Raw genomic sequence first — 13,841 nt, 5'->3', positions numbered from 1 at the left:
CAAGGAATCACAAATTTAGCATTGGAGGGCAGCCTGGAGGTTAAAAATCGTAGAGGGAGACCAAGAGATGAATACACAAATCAGACTCAGAAGCATGTAGGTTGCAGTAAGCAGTGGAAGATGAAGAAGCTTGCACAGGATAGGACTGAAGAGCACAACAACAACAAAAACATGGAACGCACTTATTAGAAGTATATCATTTCATTTAAGGAAGAGGTACTTGCTTGAATATATCCGTTGATGGCCGGCCGGGATGGCCGAGTGGTTCTAGGCGCTTCAGTCTGGAACCGCGCGACCGCTACGGTCGCAGGAACGAATCCTGCCTCGGGCATGGATGTGTGTGATGTCCTTAGGTTAGGTTTCAGTAGTTCTAAGTTCTTGGGGACTGATGACCTCAGATTTTAAGTCCCATAGTGCTCAGAGCCAGCCATATATCCGTTGATGTCAACGCTAAAAGCATTAAAAAAAGGCGAGTTTCCGTATGTGCAGCCGTGCACGAAGTAAAAGGACTGTCAAGTGTTACGAGACTTATCCTTTATACGTTTTTATGTTAGACGAAAAGATGTATCACTTCAGCTGTAGCGTCCTCAGACGATTCATTCTTTTTTACAACGCGTTTTGGATACAGCTGTCAGTCAGACTGAAATAAAAACAAGGCCAGATACAACGTACCTCATAAACTACTTGAATCTGCTACGTATCAGGACGATGTTCAATTCAGTTGTTGGTGATACACTTTGTGCCTGCCGTAGTTTTTACAAAGCCCAGCCACATTAATGTGACCACTGTCTGTATTCGACGTCACCGTACAATAAAACTCAGAGGCGGCAAGTGGCAGGTGGGAACACTAGCGGTGGAGGGTGTATAAAGCGTGTCTGGAGGACACGGCAAACAGTGCAGGCGTTGTTGTAATGAGGACGTTCAAATGATAATTGTCTTTGGGGCCAAGAGCAGAACCATTTCCGAAAAGCCTAAATCTGTAAACTGCTTGCTGACGCGGTTAAAATGTACCGTACATGTCAAATGTCGATATCCAAAACCGGCGCCGAGGTAATTGTGATACACCACGGGCTATAGATGACAACGGTGAACGATGGCTGCGGAGTTGCGTACGGGCGAATAGCCTTGCAACTGTTGAGAAACTGACCGGCAACAAGAACCAGGGCGGTACCAACAGTATCTTCTCAACGACCGTTCAGCGAACTTTGCTATGTATGGGCATCTACAGCAGGCACCTCATTCATATCCCCATACTAATAGCTGTTCATCGGCGACGAAGGCTACACTTTGCACGAAAATACCGCAACTGCACGTTCGCTGAGTGGTGACACGTGGCCTTTCCGGATGAATCACGTTTTATGCTCCATCCGACAAATTACCGTTGTTGTGTACGGCCATGCAACACCCGTCAGAAGGGATCATGCCGCAGGAGGGAGTGTTATGGTACGAGGAATATTTTTGTGACGTTCCCTGAGTGTTTACGCCATTCTGAATGGCACAATGGATAAACACAAATATGCGTCTATAATTGGGCACCGTGTATACCTCTACATGTGTTTCCTGAACACGATGACATCTGCCAGCAGGAGAATGCAACGTTTCACACTCCTCGCAGTGTACGGACGTGGTTCTAAGAGCGCTAGGATGAGTTTTCCCCATTTAAATCCAATCGAGATTCCGTCGGACCACATCAATCGGGCTGTCCGCGCCACGGGTCCTCAATCAGGATACCTAGCGCAGCTGGCCAGGTCGCTGCCTTGCAGAACCGCATTAACTGTCTTGCTGCACGTCTCTCCGGACTGCAAAATGTGTTTCTTCGGGCTTTTGACAGGTGGGCCCATTAATGTGACTGGACTGTGTATTTTGATCTGATGATGGCGTTGGCTGAAAGGTGTGATAGAAGATAATTCTATGTCTAACTGTACAGAACCGCCGACATCTCTAACGATTTCATACCCTTTTTAGTGCAGTTTACTTACCTCGTCCGAAAACGTAAATTGTGTGTTTGCAATGTGTGAACACTTTCTTCTTACTGCTTTTTGCGTCATACCAAATTCATATTCCCTTTACGTAATTTTCGATGAACCTCTACCCGTTTCAGCCACAGTTCCATAGTTCATGAAATTTTCCATCTCAATTGCAGATATACTCAGATGACACCTCTATCATAAATTACATCTCGATGGTGATGTGAATATTATGTATTAAGACAAATTAGGCAGAAGTGCGCAAAAGACTGACCACCATAGTGTGCAAAACTAAATAGCGTGCAATAAGAGTAAACATCTTATCTCACAAGGCACAGCACAAGCTCCTCTGTGGCAACAGTAACCGTAAAACATTTATTTTCTCACTAAGTGCTTTTATTATGTTAACATTTTAATCCTATTTTTCAAATGGAGACATTATCTAAGCTTGCCTGTGTTGCAGATGGCACTAGCTATGTGACGGCTGCCTGAGCTTCAGAATACCTTTCCAGTCATGTCGACAGACTAAAGACTGTACAAAGCCACATTGTTTCGTTCTCGTTCATCCACTATGCTTCTACGTGAAGGCAGGTGAACGACGATTACACAGATGACTGTGGTCAAAGAGTACTAGGACAGCAGTTACTTAAAAAGACAGACACAGAGTATACGTGTCATGAGCAAACTCCTGCTGCGCAGGCCATGAAGGCTCAAAGGTACCTACCGGCTGCCGTGTCATCCGCAACCACAGGTATTACTGGATGCCGATATGGAGGGGCCCGTGGTCAGCACACCGCTCTCCCCGCCGTATGTCAGTTTCCGAGGCCGGAGGCGCTACTTCTCAATCAAGTAGCTCCTCAGTTTGCTCACAAGGGCTGAGTGCACCCCGCTTGCCAACAGCTCTCGGCAGACCGGATGGTCACCCATCCACGTGCTAGCCCAGCCCGACAGCGCTTAACTTCGGTGATCTGACGGGAACCGGTGTTACCACAGCGGCAAGGCCGTTGGCATGTTATGAGCAGGCTGGGAAATATTTATCGAGTTCACTGTGACCTTTGTAGTGAATCATCTGTGTTACTTATAACGCCTAAAATTGACTCCGGATCACTCATTTCGATTTGTAGGTTGCCTATCTAACCGCTTCCGGAGGTAACAAAAATTTGATTTTCTATTTTTCATGTAACTATTGACCGAATTTAAAAATCTGAAATGCTGTCACAATGAACTCATTAAAGGGTACAATCTTATGTTAAGGATTTAACACAGTAAGACAAATATTACAGAGTACTCAGACTATATTCGACCAGTTTTTGAGAATGAGCGTCTTTTCATGTAATTTCGAACTGCTAACAATTTTTTTCTCCTAGATTCTCCTCACTAAATGATGAAAGCAAAGACGTTTGTCGCTCGCTACGGTTTAGAAATTCATCCAAAAAAAGTTCAGCATCGGAAATGAGGTTACAATATATAAATTCTTTACTAATAACTCTATCCGTAACACTTTCTGCAGACAGTGTCCGCGTATAACGCTGAATCTATTTGCGAAATTATGTCTTTGTACGGCTCTTTCAGGTGATATGTCGTCACAAACATTGAGCTGCATGGAAAAAAAATTATAATTCAGGGAAGTACGAGAAGGACTAGTACACTGATTGCTCCCTACAAGCTTAATCATGTATACAGATAATCCATCCCTCATGGGAAACGAGAATTGCAATAATTTTTCCCTGTTATCGATATCGATACTGGGACATTAATGACCGTATCTGCTGACTGCACTGACTTAGAAGTTTAAAGTTTTTTATACTGCCAAGGCACAATAGACAAAACGTGCCAAAGTCGACAGCTTATCAAATCTGCTCGAACAGGTGCTCGTCGGAAGAGAGCGTCCCGTGATAACTCTGGCTGCCGAGTAGTTTTATGCCCACTGCTACGTACAAACAGGGCTTGGGGCTCTGCATTTTTCTTGCATCACGTAACATGACTGCCTGAACTATAAATAATGCGAAAGCTGACCAGTGAAAAGTTGTTATAAGGACGGTGGGCTTCTTCCCATTACTCTCATTTCAAGCGCTTTACCAGTAACAAATTTCGTAACTCTTACCACTGAAAATCTATGTCCTACACTCTTCCCTTCTCTGACCACAGCCACTGAGGATGGACTTCAGTACGCACCGCCGCGTGTCTCCCTCTCTGTCCCTCACTTACAAATTACTTATGTTACCCAATCACAGCGGTTGTCACATAGCGTTCAACATTTTGTCTTGCATGTCCTGAGGTCGGTGGCAGTGTCCCACACTCTTCGAAGGCGTCCGAAACTTTCCTTTCCCTCTTTCCACTCTCAGATGTTATTTTTAGTGGTATTTGTATTTCGACGAAATCCGACTGTCTATCGTTCTCTCCAGCGTTCATGCAGGAAGCTACTGAAAACAGTGCACATTCCCCTTCCATAAACAAATGGTCAAAAACAAGACTCCGACGGAGGTGCAATCTATATTGGGACTCTTAGCGTCCGGCGTCGAGGGTGGCTTCTATCAAAGCACGGCCAGTCTGAACACCCAGTGAGGGCCCTTCCCCATGTACGCGTGGGCTTTCTGCAAAATGTTCAAATGTCTGTGAAATCTCATGGGACTTAACTGCTAAGGTCATCAGTCCCTAAGCTTGCACCCTACTTAACCTAAATTATCCTAAGGACAAACACACGCACACGCACACACACACACACACACACACACACACACACACACACACACACACACACACACACGCCCCGAGGGAGGACTAGAACCTCCGCCGGGATCAGCCGCACAGTCCATGACTACAGCGCCCCAGACCGCTCGGCTAGTCCCGCGCGGCGGCTTCCTGCAAACTCGGATGAGGGCTGTTTCACTAGCCGGCTTTTATTGCCTACAACGGCCGCTCGCTCGCTTAAAGCTCAGTGCAATAAGCTTCCACAGAGTCTTCTTATTTATGCGAACATACAAGTCAGTACGAAAATATAACAAGCATTAGAAAATTTTTGGAAATTACTGGCACTGACACACAACTGACGTGGATAAATTATTCCGATTTGCTTTGTCTTTTTAATTGCGGTTTTACATCATTTACGGAACGGACCAAAAAAATTTCTGCGTGACATCAGCAGTGCATTCAGTCTTTTCCTTGGTCACCTAACACTAGCAAGAGATCGCCAGCACATGACCTATCACAAGGTAGTTTTTTTAAGACATTTAGCATTTCCACGTGCGGCTGGTGAATGCCCACAGTAGAAGGCGACACGAGCGCAGCCTGGAAGCGGCAGAAGAGCACGCACGTCAGCCTCCACGGAGACGGCCCGTCTCGCCCTATCTCTCGGAAGCCAAATTGCCTCCGGCCGCTCTTTTCTCGGCGCTGCCGCTGCTATACGCAGGAGAGGCGCCTATCAGGAGCAGCGGCTGCTGCTGCGCCATTTCCTCGCGGTGCCGCATTCCGCGCTCCTCCTGTGTTACGCCGGCGTCCGCGGAATGTGCACCAAGGCACGAGGCGGTTTGACGCGGCTAGCGGAGTAGCTGCTGTCTTCTCGCGGTATTTGCGACGGCTGCGGTGATGGGTTTCCTCCTTTTTGTCAGCACGTCTGACGTCGGCTGCATCTCTCTGGTGCACAATAAAACACAAGAGATACGGAAAATGGCGAATTCAGCGTGCTTACTCGTAGGAGGTTGTCATAACTTCTGTTTATTTCTGTATGGGAGTAGTGGGCCACTCGCTACAGTAAAATCTTCGTGAATAAATATTTCTTTGCTGGATTATAATTAGCTGTCAAGCTTCTCTCTCTTTTTTTTTTGAGTCATCAGACTTTTGACTCTTTTGACGCGGTCTGCTACGAATACGTCTCCTGTGCCAAATTCTTAATCTCAGTGAGGCACTTCCAAACTACATCTCAAATAGCTTTCTACAGCTCCCTCTAATACCATGGAAGTTATTTCCTGATGCCTTAGCAGTTGTCCTACCATCGTCTCCCTTCTTCTTGTCAGTGTTTTCCATGTATTCGTTTCCTCGACGATGCTGCGGACCCGGCCGCTGTGGCCGAGTGGTTCTAGGCGCTTCAGTCCGGAACCGCACTACAACTCTGGTCGCAGGTTCGAATCCTGCCTCGGGCATTGATGTGTGTGCTGTCTCTAGGGGACTGATGACCTCAGATATTAAGTCCCACAGTGCTTAGAGCCATTTGACGCTGCGGAGAAACTCCTCATTCCCTACCCTATCAGTCCATCTAATTTTCACCATTCGTCTCTAGCACCACATCTCAAATGCTTCAATTCTCTTCTATTCCGGTTTTCCCACTATCCTTGTTTCACTAGAATGATGCGTTCCAAACGTATTTTCTCAGAAATTTCTTCCTGAAATTAGAGCTAGGAATGTCCTTTTTGCCTGTGCTAGTCTGATTTTGATGTCCTCCGTGTTCTGTCCATCAACGGTTATTTTGCTGCCTCGGTAGCACAACACCTTAATTTCATCTACTTCATGGTCACCAATCCCGATTTCTTCTTCTTCCCATCACTTCCGTCTTTCTTATATTCACTCTCAGTCCATATTCTGCACTCAATAAACTATTCATTCCATTCAACAGATCATGTAATTCTTCTTCGCTGTCACTGAGGACAGTAATATCATTAACGAATCTTATCACTGACATCCTGTCACATTTAATTTTAATTCAAATCCTGACCCTTTCTTTTATTTCCGTCATTGCTTATTCGATCTACAGATTGAACAGCACGGGCGAAAGACTACATCCCTGCCTTACACCCTTTTTAATCCGAGCACGTTATTCTTAGTCTTTCATTCTTATTATTCCCTCTTGTTTCTTGTACATATTGTATACCATTCTTTACTGTGTACCATTCTTTCCATTTATGCTACCCCTATTTCTCCCAGAATTTCGAACACTTCGCACCATTTGCGGTCGAACTCTTTTTCCATTTCGACAAATCTTGTGAATGCAAAAATGGTTCAAATGATTTGAGCACTATGGGACTTAACTTCTGAAGTCATCAGTTCCCTAGAAGTTAGAACTACTTAAACCTAACTAACCTAAGGACATCACACACATCCATGCCCGAGGCAGGATTCGAACCTGCGACCGTAGCGGTCGCGCGGCTTCAGGCTGTAGCGCCTAGAACCACTCGGCCACTCCGGCTGGCCTTGCGAATGCATCTTGATTTTTCTTTCGTCTTGTTTCCGTTACCAACCGCAACATCACAATTGCCTCTCGAGTGCCTTCACCATTCCTCAACCCAAACTGGTCGACATCCTTAATTTACTTTTCCATTCGTCTGTATATTATGTTGTAAGTATTGTTCTAGGTGGAGACGTCGGTACTCGTTGTGAATACGGCACAATATTTCGTCGGCGCAACTGACCGACATCTTCAGATGCGGCGAACACACTGCTCAGGCTGTACCGAAGCCTCCTATTTATGACAGTCAGAGAAGAAACTGCGCAGGCGCGAATGCCGCAAATCTCGGTGACCAATAGCGCAAATAAGCAGATCGGTAGCTAGAGAGACAGCAACGTCACCTGTCTGAAGATGAAAGCACGCGCGGAGTCGTATCAGTTATACTATGCGCTGCCGTCGGCCGCCACATTGCCCTCTGTCGCGAGCCGCCTGCCGACATACGTGTCTGCGATGGAAAATGACCGTGCTCCGCGTTTTCAACCAAATACCTACGTCACTGCCTCAGCGTCATCCCTCGTACAACCATCAGTTCTCTCTCACGATCGCTGCGATTTTAACATGGCCAGCGCTGGATACCATGACGTGCTGAGTTGGTGCCCTATGTCCCTGTTAAGTGAATTAACCGGGCTGCGAATTTCAACTGCATCTTTAATAACGCATGGCTCAGTACGAAGGCGGCAGTATCTCCGTGTTCTCGTATTCCGTAAAATGTCGTGTACTGAGCCAATGCTTGGCCGCTGCAGATTTCTCTGGCTGGTCCAGAAGTTCGTGTCGTCGTTGTTCGAATCTTCTGACCTCTACGGCGCGACGAGCTTGTCCAACGTAGAACATGCCGCAGCTACAGGGAATCTTATAGGCACCAGACCTTCTTAAGCAAAGATAATCTTTCACTGAACCTAAAAGAGCTCTGAGTTTCGTTGGTGGACGAAAGACGCATTTAACTTTGTTTCTCCAGTAATTTTCCTATTTTAGAAGAAACGCCGCAGACATATGCTAAAACGAGTATTACCCTTTGTTCAGCACTTTGCTGGTTAGGATGGTGACAGCTGGTGTCTGTAAGTCCGTGTGTGTAGGTTTATGGTACACAGAATGCCCCAAGCTGCCATAATCTTTTCTCCGCACGAACTCGTCCAGCTACTTGGATGTACGAGCTTATATGGTGTCAGTGTTTAAGAGTTAATTTTATTACCGATTAGAGTCTTTACATCACTGGGTGAGAATGGATACCTTCCTTTCTGTGGCTCCCTATGGCTTAGCAGTGAATAGTGTATGTCATTTACCCATCTAGTATAATACATATAAGTGTTAAAAATGGTTCAAATGGCTCTGAGTACTATGGGACTTAACATCTGAGGTCATCAGTCCCCTAGAACTTAGAACTACTTAAACCTAAATAGCCTAAGGACATCACACACGTCCATGCCCGAGGCAGGATCCGAACCTACCACTGTAGCGGTCGCTTGGTTCCACACTGAAGCGCCTAGAACCGATCGGCCAAAAAGGCCGGCTATAAGTGCTACATTTGCTTCCGAATTGCTGATAGTTGGTGACAACAGACTTCATAACGGTATAAATGTACTGTGAAGCTGTTGTCAGTGTGTCCAACTACGTAAAGACCTATCTGCAATATAATCTACAACGGACACCATATTTTATTCTTCTTGCATGTTTCTATGAGTGACAATAGCAATACTAAGCCAAAGTTTTGGTATTCTCATCTCGAAATGCAGCTGTTACAAGGTGCAGAGATTAGCTGTTTATGTTGAAAACCTTATGAATTGGAAGTCAGTCTGAGAATTTATAAAATTGTTTCATTTACTGATTTAATCTCATTAATTATCTCTAATGGTGTAGTAAAGCCTGTGCAGTAGTGAACAGCCGGTATTGTGATTTGCCTGAGAAAAATTCAGAGTCTGCTTGCAGAGAACCAGTCACTAGTTTTCAACAAACAGTCATTTACATTTTTAAGTGTTGAAGTTGTCCATAATTTTTTATTATAATTGGGCTTTGTTGGAAATCATAAAGTTTGACCTGAGTGAAGGATGTGCTAGTAAATATCGGAACCACTACAAGTCCTCAATAAATCAAATCCTTTCACAAAAATCGTGCTTTCGGTGAAGCTCTTTCCTGTCTCTATTGTTACTTCGACCTGAATTCGGCTTACCTTAATTGACACTTTTTTGGTCACTTTATATTTATTCATAATGTCTGTAAATATTCTTTTTTTTCCTTCTTCTACATCCCCACTATTCTTCCCTTCCATCCATCCTCCCTCCCTCCCATATAGTTTCAGGTAAATATTAATCTTTGTTATTTGCCTATAGCGTTTGAAGTCATGCAGGCGAACTTCGCACCAAGTCATTATTAATACAGCTCAATTGTCCGCCATCTTCGTCTTTCGCGGGAGTCGTACAGGGGTCAGAGGTCGCTGTTTGTGTCTGAGAATTCCTTGACGGAGCAGAACTCCGTCGAAAAAAAAAAAAAGTCGGAGATTATTCAAGAATATTTTCTGATTGTGAGACTTGATCAAATAGTATCGTGATAACAGTGCCGCAAACCACCTTCCCGCCATCAGGAGAAGTGGTTCCACCGGCCGCGGTGGCTGAGCGGTTCTAGGCACTACAGTCTGGAACAGCGCCACCGCTACGGTCGCAGGTTCGAATCCAGCCTCGGGCATGGATGTGTGTGATGTCCTTAGGTTGGTTAGGTTTAAGTAGTTCTAAGTTCTGGGGGACTGATGACCTCAGAAGTTAAGTCTCATAGTGCTCAGAGCCATTTGATCCATTTTTAGTTTGATGGAGTTGAGGTCTTCGGTGGATGCGTACGAAGTATTAAATAAATTTTTTGCAGATTCTGGCCCCATTCCATTTGTCTCTATGATATTTGTAAAAATGTAATAAGATTAAACATGCAGTAATTCTCGTCCAGAAGCGCTTTATAGCAATGCTCAAGGCAAACAGTTTGGGAAGTTGGTATGACAACCGTGATAAACACACGAACCGTATCTGAGTTACGTGCTCGCTCACATTTGGTTTAATAGGGCAGACGTTTGTGGAACCACTTCTTGGTTCAAATGGTTCAAATGGCTCTGAGCACTATGGGACTTAACATCTGAGGTCATCAGTCCCCTAGAACTTAGAACTACGTAAACCTAACTAACCTAAGGACATCACACAGAACCAGGATTCGACCCTGCGACCGTAGCGGTCGCGCGGTGCCAGACTGAAGCGCCTAGAACCGCTCGGCCACCACGGCCGGCGGAACCACTTCTCCTGATGGCGGGAAGATGGTTTGCGGCACTGTTATCATGATACTATTTGATCAAGTCTGACACATGTTAAGTCGTTGAAGTTATCTTAGAAACTATCTTAGAAGCTTCTTTCAAACTCCACGGAAAAAAGTATAAAGTTGTATTACAAAAGAATAGGTCACCGTCGTAATTTGGTCACTATAAACAATAAAAGATACTTGCGAACGTCAGGAATTTCGCCATATTGGGCGCTATAACTTAGCGAAAACCACACGTCGATTTATTCCTTCATTCTGAATATGTTTTGTGTGGCCTGTCTCCGCTGCGTCACCCTGTATATCGGCGGCGTCGCACGGCTCCTGTCGCATCCCGCATCTCAGTCTCCATAATAAGCTATTTTGTGTGTTTTCTATCCTTTCTATTTCTCTGACTTCACTTTATCGGGGTTTTCCTCTGCGCCTTCTGTTTATCCGTCTATATTCAAATATATTTTTGGGTATTCTTTCTTATCGCATTCTCGTTAAGTGTCCAAACCAAGAAACTTCTCTGCGTTCTGTTTAATCCATTACGCTACTTTCTAGTGAGTTGTTTGCCTGACATCCTCATTTGCTTTTTCCGAGCAAGGGAACTTTGATTCTAAGATAGTCCATCTCTGCAGCTTCTTTTCTACAATCGTCCCACACTCCGAACCGTAGAAAGTAATTTGCACAATCATAGCTTTATGTACATTAAGTTTCGTCAGTAAACGGTTTTTGTGGACCACAAAGTGGAGTGAAGTTTTGTTATTCCGTTACTTTCTGAGCTCAATCTATTTCTCAAGTCATCCTGATGTGATCTGTCTTTCTCCACAGATTTTTTTGTTTTTCATTAATCGATTTTATTTGTTGTTACGCTCACTGCTCATCGGTAAATCTACAAGCTGTGGAAATAGTGTATCTAGTCGACGCAAACTAAGCTACAGGACGGCTATTAAAATTTAATAAAGCAATGCTTCGTATTAGATTTGAACGCACATTTTTCTGAAAATCTGATTGAATATCTGATTGAATTTCTATATTCTTATGCACATTGTTCAGATACAAACCAACAGTCTAGAAACTGTGTACTTGGTCATCTCCAACGGATATTCCTATGCATGGATCACATTTAAACGTGGTATCTATTTTGTCATCAGTAATGATTAGTTTGTATGGTAATTACAATAAAGATAATTTTTAAATGTATATTAAGTGTGCTGGAAAATTAATGGATTAAACACCATTTTCTTTCTCTGCCAAAGCCGATTTGTCGTGATGACTGTTAAATACCTTTCATTGATTTAGTTCAGAAATTGAAGGACCACCTGATCTTCCTACGCAAATTAAAGCCATAGAAACTTGGCATTTTTCGAAAGTTCTTCTGACCAAGAAGCTGTTCTGTTAGCTGAAGTCGGAGGTTTTTGTTAATACTGTCATTTGAGTTTATTGTGGTGCCATTTTCATAGAAACTTACATCCCGTAACATCGAGAAGCCAAATAGAAATTTTCATAGATTTAGCTTCAAAGATGCTTTCATAATGAAATATTTTTACAAAACGTTTCATCCCCATGTCACCCCTTTAGGATATGAAGTTTCAAAAACCCATAAACACGTATTTTTTTCGTTTCTGAGCGAGAAACCAGTATTCGTAGTTCTAGCTTCAACATTACCTTAGTAGTGTCATATTTTCAGAAAACATTTCATCTCCTATTTCACATTTTTACGGGTAGAATTTCGAACAATCACTTCTTAAGCGATGCCTAGCAACATAAGATCGACACCCTCTCTGATTTCAGTTTGCTGTCCTTAGCGGTCTGGGCGGGATATGACGAGTCAAATCAGGACATTTCCTTTTATATGTAGAGATTAATTTTTTCACTATATAGAAGATAACCACCACCTGATCATCTGCGAATAAAATGCATTAGAGACACTGTGGTCTTTTAAGTGAATTCCCTATCTAATTCTTTATTTCTCTAGTTCAACAAGACTACTTGTGAATATATTTTGAATAATGTTGGGGATAACGAACAGCCTTGTTTCAATCCTTATTTTATTGTAAACGGTTTTGAGATGGTAGATCGTACCCTTATTCTTCCGTTCACATCTTTACATGTGTTGCATATATTTCTTATGTATAATGTGTCAGTGCCATATAGTTCCGGTTCTTCTAACAGCTTGGTCAGTGAGCGTTGTCATATGATTTTTCTATATATATGAATACTAAATGTGTTTCCAGACCAATTGATAAGAAAATATCAATTGGTGAAAGGAGAATAAGAATACTTTATCAATACACTATCTGGCTGCTAGAAATCCACTTTGGTTTTAGATGCCTACAAGTCCTGCTTGGTTTCTTTTTCTCAGAATCCAAGCTTACAACCTTCTATCGAGTTGGTTGAACTGAAGCCTCTATAATTATTAGAATGATGGCTCTTCCCGTTTTCGTAAATGAAATTTATTACAGAACTATTAAAATATTTTGGTAGCTCTTCACTATTCCTCATCAATCTATTAAAGAAGCTTGCCAGCATTTCCCATAAAATACTAGACCCATGTTTGTACTAACTCCTCATGAACGTCTCCCAGACCAGCGGATGTATTGTTCCATCCACTTGATAGTTTTTTCCAACTCCATTCCGTGTCGATGGTTCCACATACAGATTCACAGCTTACCTATTGCTTGTTTGCACTAATTTCTGGGGACCGATGACCCTCGCAGTCCGGCCCCTTCAATCTCACAACCAACCAACAAACTAATTTCTGTTCCCTCTCAATAGCTTTTTGTAATGGTCCTCCCATTTCCCTACACTAATGACTGGGACATTGTAGTCCTGCCAAATACTTCTCTAGAGGAGAATACTGCTGGGGATGTATGGGACCTCTCCACAAGTCAACATCATACTCGTCGACGATGGTGATACAGGGTAGTGTCGAGCCGCGATTCGTTGTTGAACACAGTGTGACACCATTCCAGTCCATGCTTCCCGGCCGGTGCATCACACCAAACGCAGCCGATTGTGTTATGTTAGCGGTAGCCTACCAATGGGACAGTAATTCCATAATACGGCTCCTGCTCGTTTGTAATTAACAGTAAGGAATGACACAGAATGTTGCATGGAGGCCATCATTTTTTTTTTCTCGCATGGCAGAGGCACCCGTTAGGGCAGCTGTTGAGAGTTTACGGTATGCTTGGCACACAATATGGCGAGCCTCCCTTGTGGTGGTCAGACGTGGTTGATGGGACCCTTTGACGACAAGCCTGCCTTCCTTCAAATTTCCACGCAGCCCAACATCGAGCGACTGTCACACCCAAATTCCCCACAAATCTGGATACTGCACTGTTCGACTTGCCAGCCAACTGGAGACCGCCAACGACATCCCTGTC

General features: G+C 43.8%; 1 protein-coding gene and 1 pseudogene across 1 annotated transcript in view; one reads left to right on the top strand and one right to left on the bottom strand.

The window, feature by feature from the left end:
• LOC126266626 (neuroendocrine convertase 2) overlaps window positions 1–13,841 on the top strand; it is a 1,418,212-nt gene that overhangs the window by 309,480 nt on the left and 1,094,891 nt on the right. The gene's annotated exons all lie outside the window — the stretch shown is intronic.
• LOC126268248 (5S ribosomal RNA) lies at window positions 2,859–2,976 on the bottom strand (annotated as a pseudogene).

Source organism: Schistocerca gregaria, chromosome 4 (genome assembly GCF_023897955.1).
Source record: "Schistocerca gregaria isolate iqSchGreg1 chromosome 4, iqSchGreg1.2, whole genome shotgun sequence".
Taxonomy (NCBI): Eukaryota; Metazoa; Arthropoda; class Insecta; order Orthoptera; family Acrididae; genus Schistocerca; species Schistocerca gregaria.
This window is presented reverse-complemented; position numbering and strand designations above follow the sequence as displayed.